A 13,982-nucleotide genomic window follows, 5' to 3' on the forward strand; every position below is an offset into this window, starting at 1 on the left:
AAAGACAATAAATACTGACCACTGTTTCAGATCTTTTACCTGCCTCTCAAAGTGGAGGGCATTCCAAAGGTGAGATGTCACCATGGAAAAATGCCCTGTCTCCAGAGGCCACCCATCTCACCTCTGAAGGTCGAGGTACAGACAACAGGACTTTAGAAGAATATCTTAACTGTCAGGCTAGAAAATATGGAAGAACTTACCATAGCCCCAAGACATTTAGGGTCTTAAAGTAAGAACCCACACTTTGAATTGTTCCCAGAACCAGAAGACTAAGCCAGTACAGATCTTTCAGCACAGAGAACATACAATCCTTGTAACTAACCTCTGACAATAGACTGATATTTTGGACCAATTGAAGTTTCTTGACCATTTTCAAAAACAGTGTCACATATAGCACATTACTGTAATCTGACTTGGACGTTGTTATATGTAAATGTGGTGGTAGAGTATGCCGTCAAGTTATAGCTGACTTTTGGCGACCCCTGCTGGGGTTTTCTAGGCAAGAGACTAACAGAGGTGGTTTGCTATTGCCTGCCCCTGCAACCCTGGTCTTCCTTGGTCTCCCTGGTCTCCAATCCAATTACTAATCAGGGTCAACCCTGCTTACCTTCCCAGATCTGTTGAGATTTGGCAATGTAAATGTAATCTGGGCAATGTAAATGTAATCTCAACTATTCAACCTAATCTTCCTTCTAACAGCAAATTCTGTTTTTAAGATTAATATTCCTTTCCAGAAATCCTTTCTGATTTCAACATTCTTTCCATCTAATGTGAAACTAAATGGTGGAAAATTTATACCTGTGATACACTAAGGAATTCCAGAACATTTCATATATAATGAAGCAAAGCTGAGGGCCCTGGAATAAGAAACCTCCACCTTCAACATGTGGTGTCTGTTCTGAAATTAAGCAATGTCTTCACACATTCAACACCACGGTAGAAGTTTTCCAGAAGGCTTGTAGAACTATACTTTTTTTAAAGTAATTTTTTCTACTTAGGACTGATTGTAATTAGGTATGCCAAGAAGGAACTTCACAATGAATGTGTTCAATAGGCAAACATACTATATTTAACAGCTGCGATCACCTGTGAGCCAAACCTCTGATCTGTTTGCCTGTCTGCTATCTGCCTTGAATGGCTGATGGGTGTTTTCATCTGTTTAGCAGGTAAGATTATACTATCCATGGTCATGAATGGCTGGGTCACATGACAAGAAGTAATTATTTGTCCAATAAGGCTGTGCAAAAATGCACATGCATGAAATAAAGTTGATAATGTGGAATCAAATGAATGTAAAAGTTCCTAAAAAGATATAGGGCTCCCTATCTGTTCAACCTCTATGCAGAGTATATCATAAGGAAAGCTAGATTAGATCTAGAAGAAGGTGGGGTGAAAACTGGTGGAAGGAACATTAACAATTTGAGATATGCAGATGACACCACGTTACTGGCAGAAAATAGTGAAGACTTGAAACGACTACTGATGAAGGTTAAAGGAGAAGGTGCTAAAACAGGATTACAGCTGAACATCAAGAAGACAAAAGTAATGACTACTGAGGAATTACACAATTTTAAAGCTGACAATTAGGAAACTGAAATTGTTCAAGATTTTCCAATCATCAACTGAAAAGGAAACTGTAATGAAGAAATCAGAAGAAGATTGAGACATGGAAGAGCAGCTGTGAAGGAGCTGATCCTTAAAAATAAAGATGTCTCTCTGGGAACCAAGATCAAGATAATTCAAACTATGGTATTCTTCATTACTATGTACACATAGTACATAATGAAAGTTGAACAGTGAAGAAAGTTGACAAGAAGAAAATTGATTCATTTGAAAAGTGGTGGTAGAGGAGAGTTTTGCGGATACTATGGACAGCCAAAAAGACAAATAAGTGGGTACTATATCAAATCAAGCCTGAATTCTCCCTATAAGCTAAAATGACAAAGCTAAGGCTATCATACTTTGGTCACATCATGAGAAGACAAGATTCTCTGGAAAAGTCAATAAAGGAAAAGTAGAAGGCAGTAAGAAAAGAGGAAGACCTAAAATGAGATGGCTAGACTCAATAAAAGAAGACAGGTTCTCCAGTTGGCAGGATATGAGCAAGTCTGTTAATGATAGAGGACTTTCATTCATAGGGTCCAACGTATGTTGGAGGCAACTTGATGGCATTCATCACACACACAAAAAGTAGTCTTTATTTACAATCACTAGCTAACTGATCGATTTGGTCACTGTTTATTTATATGGTCAGCTGCCAAATATCATGCAGTGGCAACAGTTGTGTGTGTGAGAGAAAGAGTTGCATGGGAAGGCGCGTTTGTGAAGCTCTGTGGATTGCACTGTACTGAACTGTTTGGATATGTGAAAAGTAACTGGATGAACAGTCTTGAACTGTTTGTGAACAGCTGAAATGATCAATGAAAAGACCGGCTTCCTGTTTCTGACTGGCATACGATTACTGAACCAGTGAATGTTCAAGCATACCTAATTCTAATTGCTAGCTCTGTTTGTGGGCACTGGAATTTTTAAAGTTTACTTCATATTTTCTGTTTTGTTATTTCTAATGTTTTAAACTGTATTTTGTGAGTGATTGCTTGAGCAGAGAACAAGGCAGGAAACAAGTGGTTAACTCATGAATAAAGCAATTGTTGGGGTAGCATTTTTGCTTGTGTTGTAGGAGTCTCAAGCTAATCTTCACATTCCATTCATCTCTCTTTATATCAGTTACAAAGGATGATAGATTGTGTAGATGATAGCAAAGCAGTTATTCTTCCATCCTGACTCATCTGTTGGACCATTGTCTGCTCCCAACATAAAGATATATATGATAACTTACAAAACATATCAAAAGTATAGAAATCTGAAGCCCAAGATTTAGCTAATTATTTCATACCAGAGTGTGAATTTTGGACATAGTGTAGCTGTTATTGAGTCCCGCTGGAAGGTAAATTTTATTTTGATTTATGTCAGCTTCTCAGATTTAGCAAATTTGAAATAGATCTTTGAGCTCTCCATCCCAAGGGGTCTTGCTGTTCATAGCAATGGCTGTTTTCAATTAGCTGATGGACAAGTGAGTTTCAAAAACTTTCCCATTCACAGCAACCCCCAGATCTTCCTCCGCCATGAGCATGATGCATTAAGACCTAGCTCTACCTGTATTTGCAATCCAGCCTCACCTTCCTGGCCTATGCTAAGCAACATCCACAACTATACTATTTCATGCTACACAGAAAACTTACATGGATCTACTGTATTCACTTCTAAATATTTCTTGTTGAAACCAACCAGTCCTTTCCATTCCTTTGTTCATTCTAAACAGAGATGCCACTTTAATTGCTTCTGGACTTTGAAAGACAATATAGCACGAGAGGGAATAAACTCCATTAAAATTCAGACAGCCCAACTAAAACAACACAGTAAAAACAGCTCTGTAGCTTCTATGGAACCATTGATATATATAATAAAATATTTCCACTAATTCAGAAGAATCTCTTTTCTTCCTTTATGACATTTTCTTCTTTTGTGACATTTTCACAACAGCTCTCTCTCTCCCCACTACCTATTACCATGGCTGAGTAGAAATCCTAGTGTGACACTCAAAAACAATATGATTCTAATAGACAAATTCATTTCTCCTGTTGCATTGTTTATTAGTTTATATAATAAACTGACATATGATAGGGAAATTTGCACAAGAAAAGTAAAATTTTAGCTGGAAAGATTGACACAAGGTTGGTAAAATGTCCTCTTTGTATTTGTAAACAAGTAACAATTTGTGCCTAAGGATGGCATAAATACATATCTACCAAAGCAAGCTGAGTATCTTTTTGTAAAAATGCATTTGTTGCACAAATAGAAACATGAATGCAAAACAATCAAATTCTGTTTGTAAAAAAAAAGTACACCTAATGAATCCCTGTAGGTTCTTATAAGTCTGAACAAAGAGGACTTCGCTACATGTTCAAATCACAGGAAAATTCAATTCGTGAAAGTAGCATGAAGATTTTATTTGGTTCACTATGTGGCTTTGCTTTCATAATGGGCCGTACTGATACTTCACAACCCAGTAATTCAGCTGTCATGGGTACTGCAGGAAATGTTTGTAATAGGGAAACAGTGGGCCATTCAGAAATCCAGAAGATCAAGCGGGAGGTCAAATAGATAAATGGAGGGTTGCCTGCTGTGGTCAAGCGGTGCTCTGATGTTGAACATTTCTTCTCCCTCTGGCTCCTGGAGTATTGGAAGGCAATGCCAGCTGTGAGTGGGAGACGTCCAGCCCCTGGTGACCATGGCTGTTTCCACACTACTTACCTTCATCTGGAATGCTGTGGAATGTCGCAAAAAAAAAGCAGAAGATAGAGTCTTCTCACGCAAGTTTTGTGCGATGTCACGCAAAACTCGCGCGAGAAGACACTATCGTCTGCATTTTTTTCGTGACGTTCCGCAGCATTCCGGATAGAGGTAAGTAGTGTGGAAACAGCCCCTGTTAAGAGAGGGAGAAAATTGGAAGGTGCTCTCCTTTTGCTACCGTTTGATTCAAAGTGGCTGCTCTCTTTATAAAAGCAAAACACAGTAATATGTGCAGCCGAATCCATTCTTGGGCTGTTTCCACATGTGTTATTTGCTGGGTTCAGTGCTGTTTGGAAGTCCCCCCCCCAGCTTCTCCACAGCATTCAACCCATAGTTTCCCTGGTTTTTCTTGGCGCTTTCTCAAACCTGCTTTTTTGTGAAGTTTTTGGGAAAGATTGTAACAAACCTGTATGGTTGCAGTGTGGGTGGGAAAGTTCAGCTTTTCCTAGTCTCATCTGCCCCTGCCCCCACAGTGGCCATTTCCTCTCCTACACCAGGGGCCTCTTTGTTGTTTTAATCAGCAAATGAATATGGTTATATTGTTATATAAGTAGGCATATCTCTACAATGAAATGGGCTAGAAACCTTTTTTTTAAAGGAAAGCTGGTATTTCACAGAACCTGACATACTAGTTGTTACATCATTATAACACTATAATGATATTCAATTCCTTAAACCTGGAAAACTTCGGTGCCAAAGGGGTGGCTGCTGCTGCGGGACATAGGGAAATCTGCTATGGGAAAACCTGTTGTGTGGCAGCCCAGTTGCTGCTGTGCTGTATCAGCAGTCACAGCAGCAGTGGGAAAATGACACAAGACTGTCCTGTGTGGAAAACACATTTCTCCTTTCTTAACAAGACAGGATGTGCAGTACAATTATTTTAAAATAGGGAACTGTATCCACATGTGTGGCAAAGCAATATCTCTTCCCTTCCATATGCCAGTGCACTGCTTTGCCAAGAGAAGGGCAGGCATCCTCACTTGATAGCAACAGGCAATTTTTTTAAAAAATGGGGAGTGCTGTTCTTTTAGAATCAAGGTTTCTCTGAATCAGCTCCATTTAGTAAGAAACTGTGAATGTCTGACACAGCCCTAATAGACTCTCTACAGTGCAGCCTTGCTAGTATCTTGTGTAGGCAATCTTTGATCAGGTGTTGACCATAGATCACCAAAAAAGTAATCACTGATGCAATGCAGTGGACCTCCATCATCTTTCTGTAATGCTCAACTAATTGTCTCCCTCTGTAATGACAGCATCTGATTAGATGAATTCTGTACATAGCTGAACTGTAAATGTTCCCCTTTTGTTTGTGTGCACTACAAAACAGGTGTATGAAAATTATACAGATCTAGCATTAGGAATCTTACTATATAAGCCTCCTGCAGGCAAGCTTTATAGAGGCTGATCCCTCCCCCCTCACTTCTTGTGGCCTCTAGGATACAAATTACTGAAGAAGAGTGCTGTCAATCAACCCACATATCTATCTATGCCTTGCCTGACAGTCCCACCCACGTATGCCAAACCACACATCATGTTCACACAGTAAGCATAGGTGCCATGGCAACAATAACTGCTGCCAAGTAGCAAAGCATTTCAAAGCTGAAATACTGCTCCAGAAACAACCACTCCAACTTGAAAACAAAAGATTGCAGACTCACAGATTTATTTTTCCAGCGGACTATTGCAATGAATGTTTGTCATTTTAAATAATTGGCAGAATAGATGAAAAGATCAAGCTGTTGACAAAAATATCACCCTGGTTCCTAGGAGGAGTTATCAAACTGAATCTGTGAAATCTGATCTAAACATGTGATGCAAACTGTCAGTTCCAATTAACAAAGCCTCCATATTGTCTGTGTTCAATGTCAAAAAATTATAAAATGTCCAGCAAGAGACAGCTGTTAGACACTTCAAGATACAGTTACTGACCTCAGTAGGAGAGGTTAGAGAAACCACAGATCTGAATATCATCAGAGCACAAGAGAAAATGAGAGCCATATGACATAATCAACACTTCAAGAGAACTTGAGTATAATCAAAGTTATATAGAACCCAGTATTGAGCCTTGAGGTTTATCATTATTTAAAGCAAAGCACGTGAAATCCTTGATCTGCACATGGCAAAGAGAAATGATTACAGAGATAAGACTTAAATCTAATACATGCCAAGCCACAAGATTAACCAATAAGATGATAAATGGCAAACTCATATCATATGGTTTAAGGTGACAAAAGCAGATGTTAAAAATAAGCACATGTCCACCCATTTTTGCTGTAAATATCAAAGGGTTAATAATATTTAAGGAAACACGTTTAGGAGAACAAAATATTAAAAATCTAGTTTCAGGCTTGGGATGTATTAAAATTTTCTTTAAAGATTTTAAAGATCTTGCCCTACCAAAAGTCCTGTCTCTAATGCACCTTCTAACAGGTCCTTCTCTTATAACCTTTATCTAGGTTCAACCTCTCTGCTTCCATTGAGACTTACATGAAGAAAGGATTCACTTGGTCCTATAAACCAGCTGAAAATGTGTTATGATGGTACATGGGTTGAGTTAGATTGCTGATCTATACTTGAAGACTGATAACACAGTAAGCCTCCTAAAGTCTGTAATGGCACAGACAATAGAATTCTGTTCCATATATCAAATCTGCCTGTGCAGAACAGCTGTGTTTGGGAAAGTAGCCCCATGATAACACCCATTGCATGACCAAGACATATTATTTAATACACGTAGTAAATAGCCTAGCATTGTCCACTTCTCTGAAATCTTATTAGCACTGTCCAAACTACTTGTGTCCAGGATCTTGAAAATAGACAGATTGCTGGATAATAGGCGGATACATTATAAGTCATGGCTTGGTACACTGCAACATGACAGAAAGTGCTCAGAGAAAGGGACGTAGATTTTAATTGTTATATGTTCAAGTAATTATAAATAGAAAAGGCTTACGTTCATAAAATGTATAAATGTTTTAAAAGGTATGGTAAATATATTAGTAGGTGTTCTTGTTTAGGAGATATGTAAGTATCTTGGGGTACTTTTCCCAATTAGGTTTTTTCTCTGTCATTTATGCTTGCAATCACTTTGTAAAGGCTAATCAAGATTATTATCCTAAGATTACTGTCCAACTCTTTTTTGTTTCGCAATCACTGGTTTTAACATGAAAGAGAAAAGAGACACATTTCTGATATTACTTGGAGATGTTGCCTTTATTTCTATTCACTTTAATCTCTCATTTTCTTCTTGTATGTATGAAAGGTCTCAGGGATATGCACTGGAGAATAGTGGTGGTGGTGACTCAACAAGCATGCTTTCTGAGCATCTGCAGTCCTATTACCACCATTACTACCATCTCTCCTCTCCACCCCACTGTCTCTCTTAGCCATAGCCCAGAAACTAGAGCAGGAAATGTTCTTTCCCTCCTCGTTTCCAAAGAATCTTTAAAAGAGAGTAGCAAGAGGACCTCGTTTGGGAATCTCTACTGAGCATGTGCAGCTTGCCATGCTATGTTTAAGACATATGGAAATTAATTTTTTACTTATTTGTTTATTTCTATCTTGCCTTTTCTCCTCAATGGGGACCCAAAGAGGCTTATGTCATTTTCCTCTCTTCCATTTTATATTCACAGCCACCCTGTGAGGTAGATTAGGCTGAGAGAGTGTGACTGGCCCAAGGTCACTCAGCAACTTTCCATGGTAGATCTGAGATTCAAACCTGGATCTCCCAGATCCCAGTCTGACACTGAAACCACTACACGGCACTGGTTCTCAGGAGCATTAAGTGCTCCTGATTCTGGATGGGGATGAGATTGTAGCAGCAAGAGTGAGGAGTGAAGGTGGTGGAAGCTGAAAGGCAGAAAGAGTCTTCAAGAAGCTGACAGTGGCCACTTCCACACGGTACACTTAAGCCAGCACCTTTGCATATTCATGCTGATCAGCATTGAATTGGCTTGGGCTCCTGGCATTCTGCATTGCACAACCTCGAGGTGATTTGGTGTCTGCTGACGAGTTGAGATGTGTCTGTTTGAAGCCACTTTTCATGGGGGCTGGAGCTGATGTCACTTTTTAAAAAAAAATTGCGCATGCATTGTAACATTGCAATGTTGGAGCACATCCCCCTCCACCATCTCTGTATTCGCTGATTTGGCTGTCCTGTACCAAACAATTTTGTGGGTATTCTGTAGAGGCAACTGGGGGAAAACGTATACTTTCATGCTTGTTCCACCAAGTAAACCCAAGAAGTGATATGTGGGAAATGTGGATTGCCATCAAGGAATGAAACAGACATTGTGGTTAAAGCAGTCACAGTGTTGTGACTCTCCCTTAATTAAAAAGGGGACAGAGGGAGGGAATGGATGCTCAGTCTCTTGGGGCTTGTTTCAGGCTTCTTCTAACACCAAAGAGGAAAAAATTAAGATGTGTGTGAATAGCTGAGGAGGGAGGGAGCAAACAAAACAGCAGCATTACAACTCTTTCCTCACTTTAAAAAAATGATGGAAAAGGAGTTCAGAGAGCTAAGGAGGGTGGGGGTGGTTATCGGCGGGCAACCAACCAATCTGTGCCCAGGGAAAGGAAAAGGGGGGGACGCAATTAGGTGCTAAGAATTCCACACACACATAGGATGCAGGGGCAACTCAGCAGCAGCTTCAAGAAAAAGTCACGGTATGTCTGCAGGAGGAAAACTCAGGGAGAAAGACAAAATTTGATTCTGCATCCCATGACTCCCTTGCACGTGCTGAATTCTGGAGATCATGGGAAGTAGAATGGAATCTGAACGGCTGGAATGGAATCTGACTGTGCAGAAAGGCCCAGAGATAAAAATCCTCTGCAACTTGACTATCAGACTACCATGCCCATAGCACAGCTGAAGGCAGGATCAGGAAGAAGGAATTTGAGCAGGATAAAAGCCCAACTTTTAAGCAATTGCTGCTAGTAGTAATGACTGATGCTGAACTAGATGATGGTAAAGAACACAGTGATTGAAATAGGAGTAGACAGTGTTCAGCCAAAGCTACTAGAAGGGGCTCGGATGTTTGGAGTAAGTTGAGCAGAGGTTTGACCAGTCTCTGACTAGCTATATCTCCTTTCTTCCAATCTTGTTCAATATTTTAAAACTTGTACTTAATAATAATGATCCTGAGGGCTAATTAAGGTACAGAGAGAGGATATCTTAATATTAAAATTGATAAGCCACATATTTTATTTACAAGTATGGTGTGGTGGATACAGTAGGGTTGTCAGTCTCCCAAAGGGGACGGGGGATCCCCTGCTCTCTATCTCCTCCCCCCCCCCACTACTCACCTGTCCAGCAGGGGAAAAGGCACAGGAATGGGCCTCCTGGGGAACGCTTCTGGCATGGTGTGCCGATGTCACTCCCAAGAGTGATGTCATCATGTAGGCCCTGAGAGAGCTCCCAGACTTTGCACCAGGCTGATTTGGCCCATTTGGGGGCCCAAATTGGCCTGGCACAAAACCTGGGAGCTGTCCTGGGACCTGCATAATGATGTCACTCTCAGATGTCCCGGAGGACATCCTAAAGGTAAGCGCCGGGTCCCCCCTACTGCTGGGGGGGAGGGGTAAGGGGACCTGGCAAGCCTAGCTTAGAATGTTGAACTTGAACCTGGAATGCCAGGTTCAAACCCTCACTCTGCCCTAGAAGTTCATTGGGAGACCTTGGGCAGTCACTCACTCTCAGCCTAAGCTACCTCATATGGTTGTTGTGAGGTTAAAAATTGAAAGAGAATGCTGATGAAAGATGCTTTGGATCCCCCACGGAGAGAAACATAGCATATAAATATCTAAAGAAGTATCTCAAAGACCAGATCCCTGAATAAGGAGTTGGCCTCTTTTTTCCCTTGGTCAGCTATCTGAACTATTTTGTCCATTCTTGTCCCTTTTTAGATGTTGGCTGCTGTGGAATGCAGAATGACCGAGTACAATATGAAGAAGCATGGAGACCATTTGGTGCTTTCAAACATGTGTTCACTTAAGCCAGTAAAAGGAACTGTTCCTTCCCAGATGAGGAAACATGTAAAACACCAGGAGCCTGTACAGCAAAGTGCCAAGAATGACCAGCTGTTCTGTAAGACTGCATTTCAGGGCTAGTGAGGGAATAAGATAAAAATGATGAGTGGAAACTATGGCCCAAGTCTGAGAATGAATGCACGTGTGCATTGTATAGCGCAAGAAGGTTAAAACAACCATCAGTCACCCAAGTACTTGGTACAAGAACATTCAAAAACTGCTACTCTGTTTTTTGCTTGTGTTCATCAATAGCAGATAAGGGTCTGAAATGCACTGTAAGTGAGCTGTGAATTTTGATTGAGATTATTTCATCTGTCTTAACCCAAAATTAACAGTTTCCTGGGAATCTTTTTCCCTAACCTGTTATATATTAAAAATAACATCTTTCTCCACCAGTAGATATTTCTTTCAAAGTGATAAACAATATAGGTACCTTTTATAGCAGATGCAGATATTTGTATCTCTTTTACTGATTTCTGAATTCAGTAAAATGAGGCTGGTGTGCACTGTACAATTATCAATCAACAATAAGCATACTGTACATTCAACAAGAAAAAGTTTAAATTTGAATTGGCTTTTTAAATAGGAAAAATCATTACTAATAATAATAGTTTATGCTTAAATACATCGAAACTTATATAACAGGGACTTCTTTCCGTTTATAATGTGGGAAACTCACATAGGTGAATTAAATTCATATGTTCTGGAGCTGTCCCCAAATTGTCTCATTTTGGAATTAGATGCATGATAATTTCACTCAGTTCTGTCACCCAAGCTGTCTTTTAACGTAATCATCTAGTTCTAGGAAATACACTAGATTCTTGAGAGCTTCTTTCAGAGGAAAAAAAAATAACAATACTGGACAGATACATTGACACGAGATATAAATCAGAGCTTTCTGGAGTTACTAAATTTAATTGATAAAGGGAGGGGGAAGGATTTCAATAAAAACCAATCAAATATGCTGTATATGACTTGATATGAACATTTTCATAAATATTCATGCAGAATAAGAAATCAGAATTTTTAAATGTCTCTTTTCCCTCCATTTTATCTTCTCTTGCCCACAGAGACAGATTGTTAGAGAGAGATGTATTGTGGGACATTTTACCTTATTGATTAGCACAGTGGTTAAGTAGTTCAGCTGAGAATCAGCACTCTACTGGTTCAAATCCCACTACTGCCATGAGCTTAGTCGGTGGCCTTGGGTAAGTCACTCCTCTCAGCCCCAGCTCCCCAGCTGTATTGTGGGGATAATAATAACACTAACTTGTTCACTGCTCTGGGTGAGGCACTAATCTGTCTAAGAGAGTGGTATATAAGCACTGTTGTTGTTGTTGTTGTTGTTGTTGTTGTTGTTGTTGTTGTTGTTGTTGTTGTTGTTGTTGTTGTTGTTGTTGGCAGACAGACATTGGGCTGTTCCATCATGCCCTAAACAATTTTTTCCAATGTCCCCAGCCCCTCTTTATTTCTTTTGCCTTGCATCCAGCCTGTTGAAGAGTTCTGGGACATTACAATGTTTACACTCACTTTTTAATGACATTTTGGTAGATTCTAGTGAGAAATGTGTTACCGAGCAGCCCCCCCTCCTGCCTCGAGACCAGCCACAAACTGTCTTCCTTTGAGTTCTACACTAAGAGACTGCCTTGCATGTGTGCCTCTAATACACTTGTCAGTTTCATATCTGATGCTGCCACAGACTGTCAGTTTCCTAGACAAATACATTCAGGACCCTTACGTGGCACTGCCCTGCTCAAGCTTATATCTGGACTCTCCTGTGTGATGTTGCCCTGTTGCCAACCACGGACTGTGTCTTAAACGCTGCTCCCTCGCCTGCCATGAGAGCTTGCCTCACCCTGGGCCCCAGCCACGCTGTCAGCAGACAGATGCCAGCCAGGGGAAACCTTCCGCGAGAATGGCCAGGCGCTCCCTGGCCAGCTCCTGCCGGGAGTCTCCCATGGGCTGGTTGCCCTCACTGCCAGACAGTCTGCTGGTGAGCCCTAGTCATGCCCAGATGACAGCCATGTTCTCAGAACAGCCAAGAAGCCGAGGGGAACAGCCTGCTTTGGAAAGCCATTTCGAAGAAGCGAGCGGACCACGTACATGGCGAGAGAAGTCCGCTCTCCTCTGCATATCTTAACACCTATCCAGAATGGAGATTGATCATCAGTCAGCCAGGGCAATCAACAAGCATACATCAAAGCAACCTTTGCACTCCGGACTTGAAGGCACCAGGATGGGCGCTGGGAAAGTGAAAACGGCCCGGTTCCCCTTCCTCCTCCCCATCCCCTCTCCCAAAAAGGTGTCATTACAGATCAATCAGACTTCAAACATGGTCCAATCAAGGCTGTTCCGATGGCCCCAAATCCTTTGATTTAAGTCGTGAGAACCACTGACAGGGGCGCCAGCCCCTGGGTGTTTTGAAGGTATATAAGCTAGCCCCCCGTACATGGAGGGCGCGCGCCATTCCTATCCAAGCCCCCCCCTTGCTGTCTTTCTGTGATTCCAGTGCAGGCACTGGACCTGTTGCTGCCAAGATCTCTGTTCTGCTTCAGGAGGGTGAGTATGCCCTTGTCATCGTGGGGTTCCTGCTCATGCACCGGTCGCTAATTTTCATACTCTGTGTTTCTTAGATCTTGTATGCAATCTTGGATGTGTGTGTAAGTTCAGGCATACGCCACACTATTAGAAAATACACGTTATTGATTGAATACTTGTAGTCTGCCTCTTTGTCACGGGGATTTCCGGAAATGGACCTTGGTATAGATGGCTAGATCCATGCTAATTTAGTTCTGGACTGCTAAGCTAACTCCCCATTCAAATAAAAGAGCAGTTCCAGTAACAAATGTATTACATTATTGTTTATATATATATATATATATATATATATATATATATATATATATATATATATATATATATATATATATATATAATCATTTACATTTGAAAAATTAGTAGATTTGGGAAACAACCCTAAGCAGATCTACTTGGTAGAAACTCTCCTGTTATTCAATGAGGATTACTTCCGTGAAAGTGGTCTGAGGATTGCAGCCTCATTTTTTAAAAGTAATACTCATGTTAACATGAGTATTTTTTAAAAGTAATAAAATGAGTATTTTTTAAAAGTAATACATTTTTTAAAAGTAATATTCATGTTAACATTTTTTAAAAGTAATATGTTAACATGGTAATACTCATGTTAATTGAGTTCTGCAGAACTGAAAAGTGATCTATTTGGAATGGATTGTGGCCCTTATGTTCTGTTAATGAGTTGCTTTTCCTATAGCCGGTCCAAGGAAAAACTATCCCTAAGTTTTTCCTCAAGGATATCATGTAATACAACTTGGGGTTTTGTTACCACATTTTACAACGGTGGTAATTCAAGAATTTACTGCTGACCTTATAGGCTTCAGCAAAAGTGTGTGACTTTATGAAGCTATTAAACACCTAGAAATTTTCCCACATTGAAGATCAGGCTTACTTTGTTTCCAAATGTTTTCTAGTACTCCCATTTAGTACTTTTAACCCTGTAGTGTAATAAATATATATGGCTTGACCAGAAATGCTGTAACCCTGGAAGATTTCGCATCTGGACAATG

The sequence above is a fragment of the Eublepharis macularius genome, chromosome 3 (genome assembly GCF_028583425.1).
Source record: "Eublepharis macularius isolate TG4126 chromosome 3, MPM_Emac_v1.0, whole genome shotgun sequence".
Lineage (NCBI taxonomy): Eukaryota > Metazoa > Chordata > Lepidosauria > Squamata > Eublepharidae > Eublepharis > Eublepharis macularius.